Source organism: Rhipicephalus microplus, chromosome X, assembly GCF_043290135.1.
Source record: "Rhipicephalus microplus isolate Deutch F79 chromosome X, USDA_Rmic, whole genome shotgun sequence".
In the NCBI taxonomy this organism is placed as follows: domain Eukaryota; kingdom Metazoa; phylum Arthropoda; class Arachnida; order Ixodida; family Ixodidae; genus Rhipicephalus; species Rhipicephalus microplus.
Window position 1 is genome coordinate 244,523,004 of NC_134710.1, and position 15,926 is coordinate 244,538,929.

The following is a 15,926-nucleotide window of genomic DNA, read 5'->3' on the forward strand; positions in this document are numbered from 1 at the left end:
ATACACATTTATCTGTATTATGACTCCTAAATGTCTGTACCGGTACGCCCAGCCACCTAGCTAATAAACAATAGTCATTACTCACACAGCTGAAGCAAAGCATAAGTGCCAGAATTGGGATTCGAACCCACGCCCGGATGCCCGGACTGCGACCTGAACGCAGCGCCTTGGACCGCTCGGCCATCCAGACATGCGGTTTGGCTGCTTTTGTCGAGAAATAAAACATATGACTAAAGCTATTTAAAAAAGAAGAGGTTTTGCGCGCGATAAAAGCAGTAAATGACATCACAAGGCTATTTTCAAAACTGGCCTATCAAGCGCGCTGGAGTTTTCGTCGCGAAAAAAAGTAAAAGTAATGAACGCTGTGGAAAAGAATTTTTGTGCTGATAGGTATTCACATTTCTCTGTATTATGACTCCTAAATGTCTGTACCGGTACGCCCAGCCACCTAGCTAATAAACAATAGTCATTACTCACACAGCTGAAGCAAAGCATAAGTGCCAGAATTGGGATTCGAACCCACGCCCGGATGCCCGGACTGCGACCTGAACGCAGCGCCTTGGACCGCTCGGCCATCCAGACATGCGGTTTGGCTGCTTTTGTCGAGAAATAAAACATATGACTAAAGCTATTTAAAAAAGAACAGGTATTGCGCGCGATAGAAGCAGTAAATGACATCACAAGGCTATTTTCAAAACTGGCCTATCAAGCGCGCTGGAGTTTTCGTCGCGAAAAAAAGTGAAAGTAATGAACGCTGTGGAAAAGAATTTTCGTGCCGATAGGTGTACACATTTATCTGTATTATGACTCCTAAATGTCTGTACCGGTACGCCCAGCCACCTAGCTAATAAACAATAGTCATTACTCACACAGCTGAAGCAAAACATAGGTGTCAGAAGTGGGATTCGAACCCACGCCCGGAAGACCGGACTGCGACCTGAACGCAGCGCCTTGGACCGCTCGGCCACTGACATGCGGTTTCGCTGCTTTGGTCGAGAAATAAAACATATCACTAAAGTTTATTTAAAAAAAAACAGGTATTGCTCACGATAAAAGGAGTAAATTACATCACAGGGCTATTTTCAAAACTGGCCTATTAAGCGCGCTGGAGTTTTTGTCGCGAAAAAAAGTGAAAGTAATGAACGCTGTGGAAAAGAATTTTTGTGCCGATAGGTATACACATTTATCTGTATTATGACTCCTAAATGTCTGTACCGGTACGCCCAGCCACCTAGCTAATAAACAATAGTCAATACTCACACAGCTGAAGAAAAACATAGGTGTCAGAAGTGGGATTCGAACCCACGCCCGGAAGACCGGACTGCGACCTGAACGCAGCGCCTTGGACCGCTCGGCCAACCTGACATGCGGTTTAGCTGCTTTGGTCGAGAAATAAAACATATCACTAAAGTTTATTTAAAAAAACAGGTATTGCTCACGATAGAAGGAGTAAATTACATCACAGGGCTATTTTCAAAACTGGCCTATCAAGCGCGCTGGAGTTTTGGTCGCGAAAAAAAGTGAAAGTGATGAACGCTGTGGAAAAAAAATTTTGTGTCGATAGGTATTCACATTTCTCTGTATAATGACTCCTAAATGTCTGTACCGGTACGCCCAGCAACCTAGCTAATAAACAATAGTCATTAATCACACCGCTGAAGCAAAGCAAAAGTGCCAGAGTTGGGATTCGAACCCACGCCCGGATGCCCGGACTGCGACCTGAACGCAGCGCTTTGGACCGCCCGGCCATCCTGACATGCGGTTTGGATACCTTTGTCGAGAAATAAAACATATGACTAAAGTTTATTTCAAAAAAGAACAGGTATTGCTCGCGATAGAAGGAGTAATCGATATCACATGGCTATTTTCAAAACTGGCCTATCAAGCGCACTGGAGTTTCCGTCACGAAAAAAGTGAAAGTAATGAACGCCGTGGAAAAGAAATTTTGTGCCGATAGGTATACACATTCATCTGTATTATGACTCCTAAATGTCTGTACCGGTACGCCAAGCCACCTAGCTAATAAACAATAGTCATTACTCACACAGCTGACGCAAAACAAAGGTGTCAGAAGTGGGATTCGAACCCACGCCCGGAAGACCGGACTGCGACCTGAACGCAGCGCCGTGGACCGCTCGGCCATCCTGACATGCAGTTCGGCTGCTTTTGTCGAGAAATAAAACAAGACTGAAGTTTATTTAAAAAAAGAACAGGTATTGCGCGCGATAGAAGGAGTAAATTACATCACAGGGCTATTTTCAAAACTGGCCTATCAAGCGCGCTGGAGTTTTGGTCGCGAAAAAAAGTGAAAGTGACGAACGCTGTGGAAAAAAAATTTTGTGCCGATAGGTATTCACATTTCTCTGTATAATGACTCCTAAATGTCTGTACCGGTACGCCCAGCAACCTAGCTAATAAACAATAGTCATTAATCACACCGCTGAAGCAAAGCAAAAGTGCCAGAGTTGGGATTCGAACCCACGCCCGGATGCCCGGACTGCGACCTGAACGCAGCGCTTTGGACCGCCCGGCCATCCTGACATGCGGTTTGGATACTTTTGTCGAGAAATAAAACATATGACTAAAGTTTATTTCAAAAAAGAACAGGTATTGCTCGCGATAGAAGGAGTAATCGATATCACATGGCTATTTTCAAAAGTGGCCTATCAAGCGCGCTGGAATTTTCGTCGCGAAAAAAAGTGAAAGTAATGAACGTTTTGGAAAAACGTTTTGTGCCGATAGGCATTCACATTTTTCTGTATTATGACTCTTAAATGTCTGTACCGGTACGCCCAGCCACCTAGCTAATAAACAATAGTCATTACTCACACAGCTGAAGAAAAACATAGGTGTCAGAAGTGGGATTCGAACCCAGGCCCGGAAGACCGGACTGCGACCTGAACGCAGCGCCTTGGACCGCTCGGCCAACCTGACATGCGGTTTGGCTGCTTTGGTCGAGAAATAAAACATATGACTAAAGTTTATTTAAAACAAGAACAGGTATTGCTCGCGATAGAAGGAGTAAAAAACATCACAGGGCTATTTTCAAAACTGGCCTATAAAGTGCGCAGGAGTTTTCGTCGCGAAAAAAAGTGAAAGTAATGAACGCTGTGGAAAAGAATTTTTGTGCCGATAGGTATTCACAATTCTCTGTATTATGACTCCTAAATGTCTGTACCGGTACGCCCAGCCACCTAGCTAATAAACAATAGTCATTACTCACACAGCTGAAGAAAAGCATAAGTGCCAGAATTGGGAATCGAACCCACGCCCGGATGCCCGGACTGCGACCTGAACGCAGCGCCTAGAACCGCTCGGCCATTCTGACATGCGGTTTGGCTGCTTTTGTCGAGAAATAAAACATATGACTAAAGCTATTCAAAAAAGAACAGGTATTGCGCGCGATAGAAGCAGTAAATGACATCACTAGGCTATTTTAAAAAGTGGCCTATCAACCGCACTGGAGTTTCCGTCACGAAAAAAGTGAAAGTAATGAACGCCGTGGAAAAGAAATTTTGTGCCGATAGGTATACACATTTATCTGTATTATGACTCCTAAATGTCTGTACCGGTACGCCAAGCCACCTAGCTAATAAACAATAGTCATTACTCACACAGCTGACGCAAAACATAGGTGTCAGAAGTGGGATTCGAACCCACGCCCGGAAGACCGGACTGCGACCTGAACGCAGCGCCTTGGACCGCTCGGCCAACCTGACATGCGGTTTAGCTGCTTTGGTCGAGAAATAAAACATATGACTAAAGTTTATTTAAAACAAGAACAGGTATTGCTCGCGATAGAAGGAGTAAAAAAAATCACAGGGCTATTTTCAAAACTGGCCTATAAAGTGCGCAGGAGTTTTCGTCGCGAAAAAAAGTGAAAGTAATGAACGCTGTGGAAAAGAATTTTTGTGCCGATAGGTATTCACATTTATCTGTATTATGACTCCTAAATGTCTGTACCGTTACGCCCAGCCACCTAGCTAATAAACAATAGTCATTACTCACACAGCTGAAGAAAAGCATAAGTGCCAGAATTGGGAATCGAACCCACGCCCGGATGCCCGGACTGCGACCTGAACGCAGCGCCTAGAACAGCTCGGCCATTCTGAGATGCGGTTTGGCTGCTTTTGTCGAGAAATAAAACATATGACTAAAGCTATTCAAAAAAGAACAGGTATTGCGCGCGATAGAAGCAGTAAATGACATCACAAGGCTATTTTAAAAAGTGGCCTATCAACCGCACTGGAGTTTCCGTCACGAAAAAAGTGAAAGTAATGAACGCCGTGGAAAAGAAATTTTGTGCCGATAGGTGTACACATTTATCTGTATTATAACTCCTAAATGTCTGTACCGGTACGCCAAGCCACCTAGCTAATAAAAAATAGTCATTACTCACACAGCTGACGCAAAACATAGGTGTCAGAAGTGGGATTCGAACCCACGCCCGGAAGACCGGACTGCGACCTGAACGCAGCGCCGTGGACCACTCGGCCATCCTGACATGCAGTTCGGCTGCTTTTGTCGAGAAATAAAACAAGACTGAAGTTTATTTAAAAAAAGAACAGGTATTGCGCGCGATAGAAGGAGTAATTGACATCACATGGCTATTTTCAAAAGTGGCCTATCAAGCGCGCTGGAATTTTCGTCGCGAAAAAAAGTGAAAGTAATGAACGATTTGGAAAAACGTTTTGTGCCGATAGGTATTCACATTTTTCTGTATTATGACTCTTAAATGTCTGTACCGGTACGCCCAGCCACCTAGCTAATAAACAATAGTCATTACTCACACAGCGGAAGCAAAGCATAAGTGCCAGAATTGGGAATCGAACCCACGCCCGGATGCCCGGACTGCGACCTGAACGCAGCGCCTAGGACCGCTCGGCCATTCTTACATGCGGTTTGGCTGCTTTTGTCGAGAAATAAAACATATGACTAAAGTTTATTTAAAAAAAGAACAGGTATTGCTCGCGATAGAAGGAGTAATCGATATCACATGGCTATTTTCAAAACTGGCCTATCAAGCGCGCTGGAGTTTTCGTCGCGAAAAAAAGTGAAAGTAATGAACGCTGTGGAAAAGAATTTTTGTGCTGATAGGTATTCACATTTCTCTGTATTATGACTCCTAAATGTCTGTACCGGTACGCCCAGCCACCTAGCTAATAAACAATAGTCATTACTCACACAGCTGAAGCAAAGCATAAGTGCCAGAATTGGGATTCGAACCCACGCTCGGATGCCCGGACTGCGACCTGAACGCAGCGCCTTGGACCGCTCGGCCATCCAGACATGCGGTTTGGCTGCTTTTGTCGAGAAATAAAACATATGACTAAAGCTATTTAACAAAGAACAGGTATTGCGCGCGATAGAAGCAGTAAATGACAACACAAGGCTATTTTAAAAAGTGGCCTATCAACCGCACTGGAGATTCCGTCACGAAAAAAGTGAAAGTAATGAACGCTGCGGAAAAGAAATTCTGTGCCGATAGGTATACACATTTATCTGTATTATGACTCCTAAATGTCTGTACCGGTACGCCCAGCCACCTATCTAATAAACAATAGTCATTACTCACACAGCTGAAGCAAAGCATAAGTGCCAGGTTTGGGATTCGAACCCACGCCCGGAATCCAGGACTGCGACCTGAACACAGCGCCTTGGACCGCTCGGCCATCATGACATGCGGTTTGGCTGCTGTTGTCGAGAAATAAAACATATGACTAAAGCTATTTAAAAAAGAACAGGTATTGCACGCGATAGAAGCAGTAAATTACATCACAAGGCTATTTTCAAAACTGGCCTATCAAGCGCGCTAGAGTTTTCGTCGCGAAAAAAAGTGAAAGTAATGAACGCTGTGGAAAAGAATTTTTGTGCCGATAGGTATTCACATTTATCTGTATTATGACTCCTAAATGTCTGTACCGGTACGCCCAGCCACCTAGCTAATAAACAATAGTCATTACTCACACAGCTGATGCAAAACCTAGGTGTCAGAAGTGGGTTTCGAACCCACGCCCGGAAGACCGGACTGCGACCTGAACGCAGCGCCGTGGACCGCTCCGCCATCCTGACTTTTTTTTTTCTTTATTGCCTTTTAATAACCACAAGCAAAGGAAATACATACAAAATATGTACACTTACTAAAACACCAGCTTCAACTTGGCCAGTGCACTTGGTTTAAAAAGGCTTCACAGAAGCCAATTGGTCGAGCACAGGTAACCACTCGGGGGGTTCAGGCAGCGCTTTAAACACGTCTCGTGTATACAGCATACTCTCAACAAAATAGTCTCTCGCTGAACGTGCGTCTACACGCATATGTCGAACATCCATTCTTGTCCTCCACACACTATGCATGCAAAGCAACATTAACATGTCACTCGGCACTTCCCCTGCAGCTGCACACGGAAGAAAACGGATTCCAAAAGCGTTGATAGGTAGTTCTTTTTTTATAGTCCGTTGTAGTACGTCCCACAAGAACACAGCATCATGGCAGTCGAGAAAGATATGATTTATCGTTTCTGGTTTGCCGCAGATTAGACAGTTGACGGACCACGGTACAAAAAGCCCTTTACTTTTTAGCCATGGCAGTACAGGGAGAGTGCCGGTATGCACTTGAAAGAAGAATGTTTTGACAGAGGGTCTGACCGGCATTCTCTTAACACGTTTAAACACGTCACGCTCAGAACCTAGCCTGCACGAAGCTCGGTAGACGGGCACTGGCAGGAAGACATCAAGAAGGTCACGATACAGTTTCTTTTTAGTCACGTCGGACAAGTATTCGTACGAAAATCTTTCCTTGAGCAGGCGTGTAGCTGTAACTACTTCTCGCAAATAAGGACTGAGTGGTCCAGCTTCGAAGGAAAAAGATGACACGACGAAATCAGATAAGGGGGTCTGCAGTCTTGCTTGGATCACAGTTCTCAAGAAATTGTCAGTTTGATCTCGAGCGAACATGAATCTGCTCACCAACTGCTTAAAAAACAAATGCAAAAGCCCCAGACCACCATATTTTACCCTATGAAATAAATTGCACCGGCTCGTGCGCTCCCACTGCGACCCCCATATAAAGGTCGCGAATACTCGGTGCATTTTCTGGACCGAAGTGCGGGTCATGGTTAACACTTGTAATACATAAAACACTTTTGCAATCAGAAATACATTGCACACGGACGCTTTTGCAAACATTGATAAATTGCGACCTCCCCACTTATCAGTACAATTTTTAATGCGTTGACGTTCCTCAGACCAATACTCCGTAGCATTGCGGTAGTGATCCAAAGGCACACCGAGGTACTTTCCGGGCATGATTTTCCAATTCATGTTACAGTAAACTTCGGGTGTGCTTTGCCACTGGCCATGCCAAACGCCTAGACATTTTGGCCAACTAATTGCGCTGCCCGTTGCTGCACAGAATTCCCTAGCTATTCGTACAACTTCTTGCACACTTTCTTTGTCACTGCAAAACACTGCGACGTCATCAGCATAGGCTAAAATTCTAACTCCACTGGTCAGAAACGTATACCCTCTTATACTTGGTGATGCAAGTATTCGTAAACAGAAGGGCTCTAAGTAAAGCGCGAAAAGGAGTGGCGACAAGGCACAACCTTGCTTCACGCTCGAGCGCACAGGAATTGAAGCACTTACTTCTTTGTTGATTACTAAATTAGCCCTGCAGTCATGATACACCATTCTAACGCCTTCTGTAATGACAGTTCCTACATTCACATGTTCCAGCAATAAAAACAAAATTTCATGTACGACTTTATCGAACGCTTTGTGCAGGTCTAGCTGAATCATGGCCACGCGGTCATTATTTGCATCACAGCATTCTAGAATACTTCTGGTTACGTGTATATTTGTGAATATGGTTCTGCCCTTAATCCCACATGTCTGATGCGGGCCGACAAGGGATGTGACAACACTTTGGAGCCGTCTTGCTAGGACCTTCGTGTATATTTTATAGTCAGTGTTGCTCAAACTGATAGGTCGGTAGGATTCCACTGAAAGTAGCTTTGCGGGGTCATCAGTTTTGGGGATTAATACTACGTGTGCTGTCCTAAATGAATGAGGTGTTTGCTGCTTGTCGTAGCATTCTCTGATCACTCGGTGTAATGCCAGTGCCATTTCTGTCTTAAAAAATTTGTATATGGCAGCACCAAGCCCATCCGGCCCTGGTGACTTGCCGTTACCCAGGTTATCTATAGCTGATTCAATTTCTGCCACAGTGATTTCTACTTCCAGTAGCTCCCGCTCAGAGTCTTCCAATCTCGGCATAAGGGTCAGAAAGTCCTCTTTGAATCGTTCGGGGTCATTGATTGTATGGCTAAGGAGTTGCGTATAAAACTCGACAAAGGCGTGCTTTATCTGTTCGCGGTCCCGGGTAATGTAATTGCGGTATCGAATTTCATTTATCTCTTTGTTTGCTGCATGTTTCTTTTCTTCACTGAGCACCCGCTTAGTGGGCGTTTCACCCATCCACAGCCGTTCAGTGCGAGCCCTTATCATTGCTCCGCGGTACTTTTCGTCGTCGATGAATTCGAGCTTTGCTTTCGCCTCCTTTATTTCTTTCTTAAATTTTCCCGGCACTTCATTTTCTACGCTTAACATGTAGTCTAGTTCGCTTTGTAACTGCCTCTCTTGTTGCCTTTCCCGATTACGTAATACACAGGCTCTTTCAATCGCTATCATCTTTATATCACACTTCATTTGCTCCCACACAGCTATGAAGTTATTGGTCTCCAAACGAAGAGCATTTGAAAGACATTCTTTGGTTTTTTTGACAAATATTTCATCTTGCAGCAGCTTTTCATTAAATTTCCATAGAAACCAATTAAACTTCGCAGCCTTACGTTTTTCGCCAATGTTGACCTTGACCAGACAATGATCACTAAAACTAAGATGTTGAATTTGATAAGATGAGCATAGTGGCACCAACTTTGCCGACAAATATATTCTGTCTAACCTCGCGTGCGAATGACCTTGAAAGTGCGTATATCCTACTTCACCCTCTCGCGTCATTACATAACCGACATCTTCCAGCCCTGTCTCGTTCACTATTTTATTCAACAGCTCAGCGCTTCTATCGCGCACATTGAAGCTCGTTGTCTTATCCTCAGCTCTACAGACACAATTGAAGTCCCCTAGAACCACAACATTTCTTTCCGTTTTCAAGAATCCTTCAATCGCTCTGAAAAAAAATTCCCGTTCGTGCGATCTATTCGGTGCATAAACACACACAACGCGCCAAGGCATTCCAGAAACACTGAAGTCGCACACAACCAGCCTACCGCTATCGCAGGTAGACACATTTTCAACAACCGCGATACTACTACGTATGAAAACGACACAGCCTCCTGACCGCCCAACAGCATGACAAACGCAGACATTGTACCTAGAGCGAAAAACTTGAACCATTTGCTCCGTTTGTTCTTCACTTTCCATTTTAGTTTCTTGTACAGCCAGGAGGTCTATGTCGTTTTCTAACAAAATGCGACTAATCTGGCATTGTCTCCTGCGCGAACACAGGCCTCTTGAGTTCAACGTCGCGATGCAAATACCAGTTTTAAAGTTAGTCGCCATTTCTTGAAGGTTGTTTCGTCAGGTGTCATACTCACGTCGCAACAGTGGTTGCGTGTGCTCAGCGTAGAAAGCCTCGGAACGTCTCCTCCGCTACGGCGGGGCCGACGTTTGAGTGCCCCTACGGTCAGGAGACAGGTTTGGTCGTGGTTTAAAGGTAGGCCGACGACCAGTCGCCGTCTTTGTTGGAGGTTCATTGATGGCCGACGTGTCAACATTTCCGGTACGGTCAGGTGTTTCACGAGCTCGCTTAAAAGCGATAGCACCGGCCTTGGTCATCTCGGCGTCCGTTGCTTCCGGGCCGCCCTCTCGCGCAGCTGAAGATGACTTGCTCGCTGCTGTAGCGTCGTTCTCTACTGCTGCCGTGTCTAAATTCGTTCCTGGCGCACCAGAGTGCTTGTCGCCTTTATTGGTAGATTCCAGTGCGGCCCCAGAAGACTGTTCAGGGGGCGTGGCAGGGCCTTCCGTATAACCGTCTTCCCTGCTCGCTTCTTCGGCATCCACGGCATCCATCAGGTGTTCAGACACTTCGTCTGTTTGGCCTGGGCCCGCAATGCTGGCGTACGACCTCACACAGTGGGCGTCATCGTGGCCATAGCGACGACAGACCCCACAGCGCGGCACGCGGCAATCCCGTCGAATGTGTCCGATAGCCCGGCATCGGAGGCATAGCGGTGCTCTGCCAGGAATTACGACGAGCGCCATATCCTCCGCAACTCGCAGTTGGTGTGGCAGGTCGTCCACGGACACGCCCGCGTGTAGCCTCAGCGTGACCGACCGCGTGGTTGAACCTTTATCATTGCAACCCTGCACCTTCCATTTATCTCTGCTTATCTCGGTCACTTTTCCGTAGGGCGTTAAGGCGACTCGCACAGCCTCGTCCGGCACGCCATGAAGAAGCCAGTACAACTTCAGCCGCACACCTCGATCACGGGGGTCAACCACCATACAGCGATGGTCCTTTAGATCAAAAGACTCCGCCGCCAGCATCTTCTTTTTACCCTCATCATCCTTGAACGTCACTGCCCATACATGATTCATTTGGTATGCCCCTAGGGCAACCACTTCCGGCAGCAGCGAAAGACGAGCAAGGCTGTCTCGGACATGCTCCACTCGATATGGCCTGGCTTTCAAGTTTCCGTGCAAAAAAACCGTGTGCAAAACGGAATCACCTGAAGGCAGCTGAGGCAGAACAACCTGGAAATCTTCGCCTGGCTTTTCGGTACACCTGATACCGCGGCCCACACGGGCCGCTGAAACCGCCCCTACGCGGGAGCACATGATAAACACGTCCGTTCACTGTCGTGGCCGGAAGTGGAATCTCGGCCATCCTAACGGTTTGGCTGCTTTTGTCGAGAAATAAAACATGACTAAAGCTATTTAAAAAAGAACAGGTATTGCGCGCGTTAGAAGCAGTAAATGACATCACATGGCTATTTTCAAAAGTGGCCTATCAAGCGCGTTGGAATTTTCGTCGCGAAAAAAATTGAAAGTAATAAACGCCGTGGGAAAGAATTTTCGTGCCGATAGGTATACACAATTCTCTGTATTATGACTCCTAAATGTCTGTACCGGTACGCCCAGCCATCTAACTAATAAACAATAGTCATTACTCACACAGCTGAAGCAAAACATAGGTGTCAGAAGTGGGATTCGAACCCACGCCCGGAAGACCGGACTGTGACCTGAACGCAGCGCCTTGGACCGCTCGGCCACACTGACATGTGGTTTCGCTGCTTTGGTCGAGAAATAAAACATATGACTAAAGTTTATTTAAAAAAAGAACAGGTATTGCTCGCGATAGAAAGAGTAAATGCCATCACATGGCTCTTTTCAAAAGTGGCTTATCAAGCGCGCTGGAGTTTTGGTCGCGAAAAAAAGTGAAAGTGATGAACGCTGTGGAAAAAAATTTTGTGCCGATAGGTATTAATATTTATCTGTAATAAGACTACTAAATGTCTGTACCAGTACGCCCAGCCACCTAGCTAATAAACAATAGTCATTACTCACACAGCTGAAGCAAAACATAAGTGTCAGAAGTGGGATTCGAACCCACGGCCGGAAGACCGGACTGCGACCTGAACGCAGTGCCTTGGACCGCTCGGCCATCCTGACATGCAGTTCGGCTGCATTTGTCGAGAAATAAAACATGACTGAAGTTTATTTAAAAAAAAGAACAGGTATTGCGCGCGATAGAAAGAGTAAATGCCATCACATGGCTCTTTTCAAAAGTGGCCTATCAAGCGCGCTGGAGTTTTGGTCGCGAAAAAAAGTGAAAGTGATGAACGCTGTGGAAAAAAAATTTTGTGCCGATAGGTATTCACATTTCTCTGTGTAATGACTCCTAAATGTCTGTACCGGTACGCCCAGCAACCTAGCTAATAAACAATAGTCATTAGTCACACCGCGGATGCAAAGCAAAAGTGCCAGAGTTGGGATTCGAACCCACGCCCGGATGCCCGGACTGCGACCTGAACGCAGCGCTTTGGACCGCCCGGCCATCCTGACTTGCGGTTTGGCTACTTTTGTCGAGAAATAAAACTTATGACTAAAGTTTATTTAAAAAAAAGAACAGGTATTGCTCGCGATAGAAGGAGTAATCGATATCACATGGCTATTTTCAAAACTGGCCTATCAAGCGCGCTGGAGTTTTCGTCGCGAAAAAAAGTGAAAGTAATGAACGCTGTGGAAAAGAATTTTTGTGCTGATAGGTATTCACATTTCTCTGTATTATGACTCCTAAATGTCTGTACCGGTACGCCCAGCCACCTAACTAATAAACAATAGTCATTACTCACACAGCTGAAGCAAAACATAGGTGTCAGAAGTGGGATTCGAACCCACGCCCGGAAGACCGGACTGTGACCTGAACGCAGCGCCTTGGACCGCTCGGCCACACTGACATGTGGTTTCGCTGCTTTGGTCGAGAAATAAAACATATGACTAAAGTTTATTTAAAAAAAGAACAGGTATTGCTCGCGATAGAAAGAGTAAATGCCATCACATGGCTCTTTTCAAAAGTGGCTTATCAAGCGCGCTGGAGTTTTGGTCGCGAAAAAAAGTGAAAGTGATGAACGCTGTGGAAAAAAATTTTGTGCCGATAGGTATTCACATTTCTCTCTATAATGACTCCTAAATGTCTGTACCGGTACGCCCAGCAACCTAGCTAATAAACAATAGTCATTAATCATACCGCTGAAGCAAAGCAAAAGTGCCAGAGTTGGGATTCGAACCCACGCCCGGATGCCCGGACTGCGACCTGAACGCAGCGCTTTGGACCGCCCGGCCATCCTGACATGCGGTTTGGCTACTTTTGTCGAGAAATAAAACATATGACTAAAGTTTATTTAAAAAAAGAACAGGTATTGCTCGCGATAGAAGGAGTAATCGATATCACATGGCTATTTTCAAAACTGGCCTATCAAGCGCGCTGGAGTTTTCGTCGCGAAAAAAAGTGAAAGTAATGAACGCCGCGGAAAAGAAATTTTGTGCCGATAGGTATACACATTTATCTGTATTATGCCTCCTAAATGTCTGTACCGGTACGCCCAGCCACCTAGCTAATAAACAATAGTCATTACTCACACAGCTGAAGCAAAGCATAAGTGCCAGAATTGGGATTCGAACCCACGTCCGGATGCCCGGACTGCGACCTGAACGCAGCGCCTTGGACCGCTCGGCCATCCAGACATGCGGTTTGGCTGCTTTTGTCGAGAAATAAAACATATGACTAAAGCTATTTAAAAAAGAACAGGTATTGCGCGCGATAGAAGCAGTAAATGACATCACAAGGCTATTTTCAAAACTGGCCTATCAAGCGCGCTGGAGTTTTCGTCGCGAAAAAAAGTGAAAGTAATGAACGCTGTGGAAAAGAATTTTTGTGCTGATAGGTATTCACATTTCTCTGTATTATGACTCCTAAATGTCTGTACCGGTACGCCCAGCCACCTAGCTAATAAACAATAGTCATTACTCACACAGCTGAAGCAAAGCATAAGTGCCAGAATTGGGATTCGAACCCACGCCCGGATGCCCGGACTGCGACCTGAACGCAGCGCCTTGGACCGCTCGGCCATCCAGACATGCGGTTTGGCTGCTTTTGTCGAGAAATAAAACATATGACTAAAGCTATTTAAAAAAGAACAGGTATTGCGCGCGATAGAAGCAGTAAATGACATCACAAGGCTATTTTCAAAACTGGCCTATCAAGCGCGCTGGAGTTTTCGTCGCGAAAAAAAGTGAAAGTAATGAACGCTGTGGAAAAGAATTTTCGTGCCGATAGGTATACACATTTATCTGTATTATGACTCCTAAATGTCTGTACCGGTACGCCCAGCCACCTAGCTAATAAACAATAGTCATTACTCACACAGCTGAAGCAAAACATAGGTGTCAGAAGTGGGATTCGAACCCACGCCCGGAAGACCGGACTGCGACCTGAACGCAGCGCCTTGGACCGCTCGGCCACACTGACATGCGGTTTCGCTGCTTTGGTCGAGAAATAAAACATATGACTAAAGTTTATTTTAAAAAAAAACAGGTATTGCTCACGATAGAAGGAGTAAATTACATCACAGGGCTATTTTCAAAACTGGCCTATCAAGCGCGCTGGAGTTTTCGTCGCGAAAAAAAGTGAAAGTAATGAACGCTGTGGAAAAGAATTTTTGTGCCGATAGGTATACACATTTATCTGTATTATGACTCCTAAATGTCTGTACCGGTACGCCCAGCCACCTAGCTAATAAACAATAGTCATTACTCACACAGCTGAAGAAAAACATAGGTGTCAGAAGTGGGATTCGAACCCACGCCCAGAAGACCGGACTGCGACCTGAATGCAGCGCCTTGGACCGCTCGGCCAACCTGACATGCGGTTTAGCTGCTTTGGTCGAGAAATAAAACATATGACTAAAGTTTATTTAAAACAAGAACAGGTATTTCTCGCGATAGAAGGAGTAAAAAACATCACAGGGCTATTTTCAAAACTGGCCTATAAAGTGCGCAGGAGTTTTCGTCGCGAAAAAAAGTGAAAGTAATGAACGCTGTGGAAAAGAATTTTTGTGCCGATAGGTATTCACATTTATCTGTATTATGACTCCTAAATGTCTGTACCGGTACGCCCAGCCACCTAGCTCATAAACAATAGTCATTACTCACACAGCTGAAGCAAAGCATAGGTGCCAGAATTGGGATTCGAACCCACGCCCGGATGCCCGGACTGCGACCTGAACGCAGCGCCTTGGACCGCTCGGCCATCCAGACATGCGGTTTGGCTGCTTTTGTCGAGAAATAAAACATATGACTAAAGCTATTTAAAAAAGAACAGGTATTGCGCGCGATAGAAGCAGTAAATGACATCACAAGGCTATTTTCAAAACTGGCCTATCAAGCGCGCTGGAGTTTTCGTCGCGAAAAAAAGTGAAAGTAATGAACGCTGTGGAAAAGAATTTTTGTGCTGATAGGTATTCACATTTCTCTGTATTATGACTCCTAAATGTCTGTACCGGTACGCCCAGCCACCTAGCTAATAAACAATAGTCATTACTCACACAGCTGAAGCAAAGCATAAGTGCCAGAATTGGGATTCGAACCCACGCCCGGATGCCCGGACTGCGACCTGAACGCAGCGCCTTGGACCGCTCGGCCATCCAGACATGCGGTTTGGCTGCTTTTGTCGAGAAATAAAACATATGACTAAAGCTATTTAAAAAAGAACAGGTATTGCGCGCGATAGAAGCAGTAAATGACATCACAAGGCTATTTTCAAAACTGGCCTATCAAGCGCGCTGGAGTTTTCGTCGCGAAAAAAAGTGGAAGTAATGAACGCTGTGGAAAAGAATTTTTGTGCTGATAGGTATTCACATTTCTCTGTGTTATGACTCCTAAATGTCTGTACCGGTACGCCCAGCCACCTAGCTAATAAACAATAGTCATTACTCACACAGCTGAAGCAAAGCATAAGTGCCAGAATTGGGATTCGAACCCACGCCCGGATGCCCGGACTGCGACCTGAACGCAGCGCCTTGGACCGCTCGGCCATCCAGACATGCGGTTTGGCTGCTTTTGTCGAGAAATAAAACATATGACTAAAGCTATTTAAAAAAGAACAGGTATTGCGCGCGACAGAAGCAGTAAATGACATCACAAGGCTATTTTCAAAACTGGCCTATCAAGCGCGCTGGAGTTTTCGTCGCGAAAAAAAGTGAAAGTAATGAACGCTGTGGAAAAGTATTTTCGTGCCGATAGGTATACACATTTATCTGTATTATGACTCCTAAATGTCTGTACCGGTACGCCCAGCCACCTAGCTAATAAACAATAGTCATTACTCACACAGCTGAAGCAAAACA

At 45.5% G+C, this 15,926-nt stretch overlaps 19 non-coding genes across 19 annotated transcripts; all 19 read right to left on the bottom strand.

Moving 5' to 3' along the window:
- Nucleotides 1-104: 104 nt before the first annotated feature.
- Nucleotides 105-190, bottom strand: TRNAL-CAG (transfer RNA leucine (anticodon CAG)). Its single transcript has one exon. It is a non-coding gene; the product is annotated as a tRNA-Leu (tRNA).
- Nucleotides 191-496: 306 nt separating this feature from the next.
- TRNAL-CAG (transfer RNA leucine (anticodon CAG)) lies at nt 497-582 on the bottom strand. The gene has a single exon. It is a non-coding gene; the product is annotated as a tRNA-Leu (tRNA).
- A 306-nt stretch (nt 583-888) lies between these two features.
- Nucleotides 889-974, bottom strand: TRNAL-CAG (transfer RNA leucine (anticodon CAG)). The gene has a single exon. It is a non-coding gene; the product is annotated as a tRNA-Leu (tRNA).
- Nucleotides 975-1,281: 307 nt separating this feature from the next.
- On the bottom strand, nt 1,282-1,365 carry TRNAL-CAG (transfer RNA leucine (anticodon CAG)). The gene has a single exon. It is a non-coding gene; the product is annotated as a tRNA-Leu (tRNA).
- A 700-nt stretch (nt 1,366-2,065) lies between these two features.
- Nucleotides 2,066-2,149, bottom strand: TRNAL-CAG (transfer RNA leucine (anticodon CAG)). The gene has a single exon. It is a non-coding gene; the product is annotated as a tRNA-Leu (tRNA).
- Nucleotides 2,150-2,850: 701 nt separating this feature from the next.
- On the bottom strand, nt 2,851-2,934 carry TRNAL-CAG (transfer RNA leucine (anticodon CAG)). The gene has a single exon. It is a non-coding gene; the product is annotated as a tRNA-Leu (tRNA).
- Nucleotides 2,935-3,244: 310 nt separating this feature from the next.
- TRNAL-CAG (transfer RNA leucine (anticodon CAG)) lies at nt 3,245-3,328 on the bottom strand. The gene has a single exon. It is a non-coding gene; the product is annotated as a tRNA-Leu (tRNA).
- A 307-nt stretch (nt 3,329-3,635) lies between these two features.
- On the bottom strand, nt 3,636-3,719 carry TRNAL-CAG (transfer RNA leucine (anticodon CAG)). The gene has a single exon. It is a non-coding gene; the product is annotated as a tRNA-Leu (tRNA).
- A 701-nt stretch (nt 3,720-4,420) lies between these two features.
- On the bottom strand, nt 4,421-4,504 carry TRNAL-CAG (transfer RNA leucine (anticodon CAG)). The gene has a single exon. It is a non-coding gene; the product is annotated as a tRNA-Leu (tRNA).
- A 1,484-nt stretch (nt 4,505-5,988) lies between these two features.
- Nucleotides 5,989-6,072, bottom strand: TRNAL-CAG (transfer RNA leucine (anticodon CAG)). The gene has a single exon. It is a non-coding gene; the product is annotated as a tRNA-Leu (tRNA).
- A 5,142-nt stretch (nt 6,073-11,214) lies between these two features.
- On the bottom strand, nt 11,215-11,298 carry TRNAL-CAG (transfer RNA leucine (anticodon CAG)). The gene has a single exon. It is a non-coding gene; the product is annotated as a tRNA-Leu (tRNA).
- A 309-nt stretch (nt 11,299-11,607) lies between these two features.
- On the bottom strand, nt 11,608-11,691 carry TRNAL-CAG (transfer RNA leucine (anticodon CAG)). The gene has a single exon. It is a non-coding gene; the product is annotated as a tRNA-Leu (tRNA).
- Nucleotides 11,692-12,395: 704 nt separating this feature from the next.
- Nucleotides 12,396-12,479, bottom strand: TRNAL-CAG (transfer RNA leucine (anticodon CAG)). Its single transcript has one exon. It is a non-coding gene; the product is annotated as a tRNA-Leu (tRNA).
- A 701-nt stretch (nt 12,480-13,180) lies between these two features.
- On the bottom strand, nt 13,181-13,266 carry TRNAL-CAG (transfer RNA leucine (anticodon CAG)). The gene has a single exon. It is a non-coding gene; the product is annotated as a tRNA-Leu (tRNA).
- Nucleotides 13,267-13,572: 306 nt separating this feature from the next.
- On the bottom strand, nt 13,573-13,658 carry TRNAL-CAG (transfer RNA leucine (anticodon CAG)). The gene has a single exon. It is a non-coding gene; the product is annotated as a tRNA-Leu (tRNA).
- Nucleotides 13,659-13,966: 308 nt separating this feature from the next.
- Nucleotides 13,967-14,050, bottom strand: TRNAL-CAG (transfer RNA leucine (anticodon CAG)). The gene has a single exon. It is a non-coding gene; the product is annotated as a tRNA-Leu (tRNA).
- Nucleotides 14,051-14,754: 704 nt separating this feature from the next.
- On the bottom strand, nt 14,755-14,838 carry TRNAL-CAG (transfer RNA leucine (anticodon CAG)). Its single transcript has one exon. It is a non-coding gene; the product is annotated as a tRNA-Leu (tRNA).
- A 306-nt stretch (nt 14,839-15,144) lies between these two features.
- TRNAL-CAG (transfer RNA leucine (anticodon CAG)) lies at nt 15,145-15,230 on the bottom strand. The gene has a single exon. It is a non-coding gene; the product is annotated as a tRNA-Leu (tRNA).
- A 306-nt stretch (nt 15,231-15,536) lies between these two features.
- Nucleotides 15,537-15,622, bottom strand: TRNAL-CAG (transfer RNA leucine (anticodon CAG)). Its single transcript has one exon. It is a non-coding gene; the product is annotated as a tRNA-Leu (tRNA).
- Between the last annotated feature and the right edge of the window lie 304 nt (nt 15,623-15,926).